The 6,000-nt window shown below is 51.6% G+C and overlaps 1 protein-coding gene across 2 annotated transcripts in view; it reads left to right on the top strand.

Moving 5' to 3' along the window:
• The first annotated feature begins 3,103 nt into the window (after nucleotides 1-3,103).
• LOC147749095 (retinol dehydrogenase 16-like) overlaps nucleotides 3,104-6,000 on the top strand; it is a 142,958-nt gene continuing 140,061 nt past the window's right edge. The window contains exon 1 of one of the 2 annotated variants that reach the window (XM_086966071.1): nucleotides 3,104-3,248. The gene's annotated coding sequence lies outside the window, so the exon portion shown is untranslated. The remainder of the gene's footprint in view (nucleotides 3,249-6,000) is intronic. The other variant, XM_086966082.1, reaches the window with a different exon arrangement.

The raw sequence follows: 6,000 nt of genomic DNA, 5'->3' as shown, positions 1-6,000 counted from the left end.
GAGGGTGAGGGTGAGTGTGAGTGAGGGTGAGTGAGGGTGAGGGGTTGAGGGTGAGGGTGAGTGAGGGTGAGTGAGGGTGAGTGAGGATGAGTGAGGGTGAGTGAGGGTGAGGGGTTGAGGGTGAGGGGTTGAGGGTGAGGGGTTGAGGGTGAGGGGTTGAGGGTGAGGTGTTGAGGGTGAGTGAGGGTGAGGGTGAGTGAGGGTGAGTGAGGTGTTGAGGGTGAGTGAGGGTGAGTGAGGGTGAGTGAGGGGTTTTGGGTGAGTGAGGGTGAGGGGGAGTAGTTGAGGCTGAGTGAGAGTGAGGGTGAGTGAGGGGTTGAGGGTGAGGGGTTGAGGGTGAGTGAGTGAGGGTGAGGGGTTGAGGGTGAGTGAGGGTGAGGGTGAGTGAGGGTGAGGGGTTGAGGGTGAGTGAGGATGAGTGAGAGTGAGGGTGAGGGGTTGAGGGTGAGTGAGGGGTTGAGGGTGAGTGAGGGTGAGGGGTTGAGGGGGAGGGGTCGAGGGGGAGGGGTTGAGGGTGAGTGAGGGTGAGTGAGTGAGAGTGAGGGGTTGAGGGTGAGTGAGTGAGGGTGAGGGGTTGAGGGTGGGTGAGTGAGGGTGAGGGTTTGAGGGTGAGGGGTTGAGGGTGAGTGTGAGTGAGGGTGAGGGTGAGTGTGAGTGAGGGTGAGTGAGGGTGAGGGGTTGAGGGTGAGGTGTTGAGGGTGAGTGAGGGTGAGGGTGAGTGAGGGAGAGTGAGGTGTTGAGGGTGAGTGAGGGTGAGGGTGAGTGAGGGGTTTTGGGTGAGTGAGGGTGAGGGGGAGTAGTTGAGGCTGAGTGAGAGTGAGGGTGAGTGAGGGGTTGAGGGTGAGGGGTTGAGGGTGAGTGAGTGAGGGTGAGGGGTTGAGGGTGAGTGAGGGTGAGGGTGAGTGAGGGTGAGGGGTTGAAGGTGAGTGAGGATGAGTGAGAGTGAGGGTGAGTGAGGGGTTGAGGGTGAGGGGTTGAGGGTGAGTGAGGGGTTGAGGGTGAGTGAGGGTGAGGGTGAGGGGTTGAGGGGGAGGGGTCGAGGGGGAGGGGTTGAGGGTGAGTGAGGGTGAGTGAGTGAGAGTGAGGGGTTGAGGGTGAGTGAGTGAGGGTGAGGGGTTGAGGGTGGGTGAGTGAGGGTGAGGGTTTGAGGGTGAGGGGTTGAGGGTGAGTGAGTGAGGGTGAGGGGTTGAGGGTGAGGGGTTGGCGATTCTAAGGTGGCCCCTTACTGCAAAACTGGTTGCGGAAATCCTGGTGCATGAGCTGGACTGCTGCTGGGGCGCATTGGTGCTGTTACAAGGGTGTAAGTGCAGCAAAATCACCCGATTGAGCGCTGGGCGCTGCGCATCTAAAATGACGGCAGCGCACTGAGGGGGAGACTTCCACCGGCTGCGGCAACGGGAGATGTGCACTCTGTTTGTGAGCGGCTGGGAGGCGATTCGGCGTGCAGACTCACAGCGGAAAACTGCGGAGGCGGCAGTCCTGGGGGAGAAGTCTGGAGGGCGAGATCGCCTTAACCTTCCTGTGGTGCACTACGCTCCCAAGATGGCAGTTATGGGATGCGGGCGGAGGCCTGATGCCGGCGAAGGTGAGAAGCAGACCGAGGCGGCGAGGCGAGGAGGTGCTGAATGCTGGAGTGACCGCTGGGACACGCACCTTGCGCCCTGACCTACAGCATTGAAAGGTGAGGTGGCAGCGCTGTACCGATCCTGCTACGCAGCAACAATGGTGTGGAGGCACCGAGGACGGAGGCTGACTGGTGGCTGTGAGGCGTGAGACTGCTGACCGGCGCTGGGTGCTGGTTGAGGAAATCGCAGGTGGCGCAAGATTAACTGAGACACGCCGTCTGACTCTCTGAGGCTCCTTACTGCAGAGCAATACTTGTGGGAAAATAGAAGTGTTTCCCTTTCATAACGGACTTGCTGGGGCTGTATGGCAGAGGGGGAGAGACCACGAAGGCTATGGCGGAGGGAAGAGAGGGGAGGGGGGAGGAGAAATGCGACACGGCGGGAAGGGGAGGGGGCGGAGCGGGTAAAATAAACAACCAAACAAGACGGAGGGAAGAGAGGGGAGGGGGGAGGAGAAATGCGACACGGCGGGAAGGGGAGGGACAACCAAACAAGACGGAGGGAAGAGAGGGGAGGGGGGAGGAGAAATGCGACACGGCGGGAAGGGGAGGGGGCGGAGCGGGTAAACCAAGACGGACGTGCACGCGCTTTTAAGCTCAATGCGCATGCACATGCGCATTGAGCTTAAAAGTCACGGGCACTGCAAGGAATCGCCACGATTCCTTGCAAGTTGGGGAAAGAGTGGATAAGTCCCAATACTCTCGCTTGCTCGATGCGCATGCGCATCGACAGGCGAGACCTAAAAAAGGGCTGTGTGTCTGTCCCCTATCCTCTTTCATGTCACTTAGGTGCCCATCTGTTGCCGGCGGAGGGGGCCCCCTGAGCGCGAGGCCCTGGGCAGCTGCCCATACCGCCCATGGCTTGTTTAGTCGTCCTGAGACGGCCGGCCAAAGCGTCATGCACACTTCAGTGTGCTGACCATTCCTCCCCTGCCCTGTGAGCAGAGCAGCCCCGCCCGCCCCGCTCCCATGCTGCAGCAGCAGGAAGGAACAAATAAAATTATAACATTGTTATTATTTTTTCTTTCCTTCACTGCTGCCAAGCATTGTGGCGACGCTCCTCCACCTTAGCCGAGGAGACGCTGCTGAAAGGGTGTTAAAAACATTATCCGCACTATGACCTTAATGAACACAGCTCCATGCGTCTCTCAGAAAATTGGCGCCCGGCCACAGCTCACTCATGCTTCAGGCCGGCCCTGCTCCTTTCTGTCCTTGACCTTCGGGAGTTCCATTACTGTTTTTACACTTACCACACCTTTTGGAATGTAATTTCTTATGTCTGTGTGTTTCAAACGGTTGTACGATTTAAGTTGAGAAGCGTCCTATAAAAAAATATAACACATATCATAAAAATCTGCACACACACACTAATCTCTCTTTCCCTCGGTCTCTCGCGCGCCCCCACACACAAGACACACAGGCAACATTCTCACCTCCCCCATGTCCAAAGGCAGCACCTGGCCTCTGCCCCTGAGTGGTCAGCCATACAGCCGTGGTCACCAGACCGCGTTCGGTGCCCAGAGTTGTATTTACTCAGCTCAGGCCGTCAGACACGGGCTGCCGCCGCGGGGACAGGACAGCCCTCCAAAGCCTTTCTGAGCAGCGCGAAAAGCAACATTTGCGGGTAAGGTTTATAAATGTTGCCCCTCTCTTCATTCCTCTAATAATGTCACCTCCCTCGGTTCTCCCACATCACCCTAAAGATTCTCCCTGACATTTGTCTCATAAAAGCGTGAAATTACTGCAGAGTTTTAAAAATTAATCAGAATCGAAATTATGGGACTCCCTTCTAGACGCAGAAGTCAATTAAATGAACTGCGTGCTCCGACTGGGTGGCATCCACCGCGTGAAATAAATCAAATGTTAACGTCTGTGGATGAGAAATGTAGCACGAGACATGGGCTGTCTGTATTATGGTTTATTACAGCTCGTGTCTGCATCGTGAATTTTGCCCAGACAACAATTTAACAAAGAAAAAACAATTACACCGGTCTAAAATATCACATTTTAATAAACATGAGTCAACAAATGTACATAATTACTTTGGTATTGTAAAGTCGCACCTTATTAAAGCTAAAAAAAAAACGTATCTTGATTGCCATTTCTTTATCGATTCTCAGAAAGAGGGTAATTGTTGCAATGAGGGATACTGAAGGTGGGTGGGCACGCTGATGCAAAGAACAAGCTTCTTCAGTAACTGGGTACCCTCCAGGTTTTTATTTATTATTGAATTGGTACTTTTTGTAATATATAGTGATGCATTTTGATCTTTTTTTGCATGATAATGCTAGTCGCCTCTGCAGATTTATTCAATTTTTCTAGGGGGGTTTTGTAATGATTTTAACTAATCAAACAATAAAAATTTGATCTGACTTGACTTGTATTGAATTTGTAACCAAGCCATGTAGCTAAAAGCCACCTCAGAGTGTCTGAGTAGAATTCCAAAAAGAAGTCATGTAAGATCAGATCTAGAGAAGAGGATAGGGCGTGGCTGTATGATAAACAGCGACCTGACCACGGAGGGAGGATGGGAAACCCTAGAGAAAGACCAGGAGGGTCGTGTATGGGCAATAGAATGGCTACACGTTGGGTATGACCTTAGGTATCTGACCATGCTGAGGTGCTTTGGAAAGTCTCCAAGGGACTGAATAAAAGAGAACAGTGATTTTCTAATGGCTCCCAATCAGTACCTGGAAAGCAATCATGCACACCTCAATCACCCCAATCACAAGCAAGCTGGACTACAGGAATACCCTCTATACCAGGATCAGCAAAACTCACCAGAAGGCTGCTACCATTCAGAACTCAGCGCAAGTTTGAGCTGGTTAGGGCAGGGCTGAAGGCATGAGGAAGCAGTGGTTTGCACACTCAAAGTGTGCATTACTGCTTGGCCGGCCATCTTGGCCCAGCCAAGCAATCATGTGCCCTTATCATGTTCCCCACCAGGCTGCATCACACAGCCTGGTGGGGAACATGCCCAGGCCCCATTCCCTATCTGAGCACCGATCCATGGTGCTCAGACCAATCCCAACGTGGATTGCAGCGCTGAGATTGGCTACGGGGAGCCTGGGTGTTTCCTGGTACCGGGGCTCTCTGGAGTGGTAGAGGAGAGACGCGGCCAACGGATGAGGTAAGTGTTTTTTATTTTTTTATTTTGATCCCTTCCACCCTCATTCACTGCCAGCCACTACTGAATGGAAGACGTATGTCTTCAGACTGTTTGGAAACTTAAGGAAATCTTTCTTTAGTCTTAGGTATAAACAATCCTTGCACACAGACCAGTCCATCACCATAGTGAGTCTATCTTTAAGAAGTGATTTGAGAAAGTTTTGTTATATGGAAGCCCAACCATGAATACTCACACACCCGATCCGTGCTCATGAAACCTCAATATCACCTTGCTCCTCACATACATTCTACCAGTCTCTCCACATTACATTCTGCATTTTCAAATTGCACACTTAATCAGGGAAGTACCAGGCATGTTTAAGGCACAACCTGCCATTTCCCTCATCAACAGCACAGTATTCAGGACACAACTCTAGAAACAGGACACATTGCAGCCCCACACTTAGGGTTCTGTGCACGCCGAAAAGTGCATAGGGATATGGTTAATTCAAGTTCGACATTCTGAGTGTTATATTATGATATGATATGCAGTAGGTTCTGTTATGTTATGCTATGTATTGCTATGCTATGCCAATTTGTAGAGTGCACCATCACCAGAGAGAGTATCTTGGTGCTGAGCAGGTGTGAGTCGAACTAACCCACCGGCCTAGTGGGATTACTCCAAAAGCCAGGTCTTGAGCTTGTTCCGGAATTTAAAAACTAAGGAGGAGTCTCTTATCTGTCATGGCAGGCCGTTCTATGCTTTTGGAGCGATGTATGAGAAGGATTGATCGCTAAATTTGGTTTTCCGTATGCATGTGGTGTGTGCAAGTAGACTTCTGGATGAGTGGAGGTGTCTGTAAGGTTTGTGAAAGCAGATGTGATTTTTGAGGTATGCCGGACCAGTGTTATATAGTACCTTGAAATTGTGGGTGAGGATTTTGAATTGTGTATGTGAAGCCAGTGGAGCTCCTTCAGGTGATGCGTGATGTGAGTGCTATGTAGGAGGTTGAGAGTGACTGTGGCTGCAGAGTTCTGAATGGTAGCAGCCTTCTGGTGAGTTTTGTTGATCCCGCTATAGAGGGTATTCTAATAGTCCAGCTTGCTAGTGATCGGGGTGTGTATGAATGTTTTTCAGGTACTGATTAGGAGCCATTTGAAAATCTTCCTCAGAATCTTCAGGGTATACAAGCTTGAGGCGGTGATGGCATTGACGTGGGCAGTCAGGTCAAGTTTGCTGTTGATGATGATCCTGAGGTTCTTGGCGT

The sequence above is a fragment of the Lissotriton vulgaris genome, chromosome 1_1 (genome assembly GCF_964263255.1).
Source record: "Lissotriton vulgaris chromosome 1_1, aLisVul1.2, whole genome shotgun sequence".
Taxonomy (NCBI): Eukaryota; Metazoa; Chordata; class Amphibia; order Caudata; family Salamandridae; genus Lissotriton; species Lissotriton vulgaris.
Note: the sequence above shows the minus strand (reverse complement) of the source record. Positions and strands in the feature narration are given on the sequence as shown.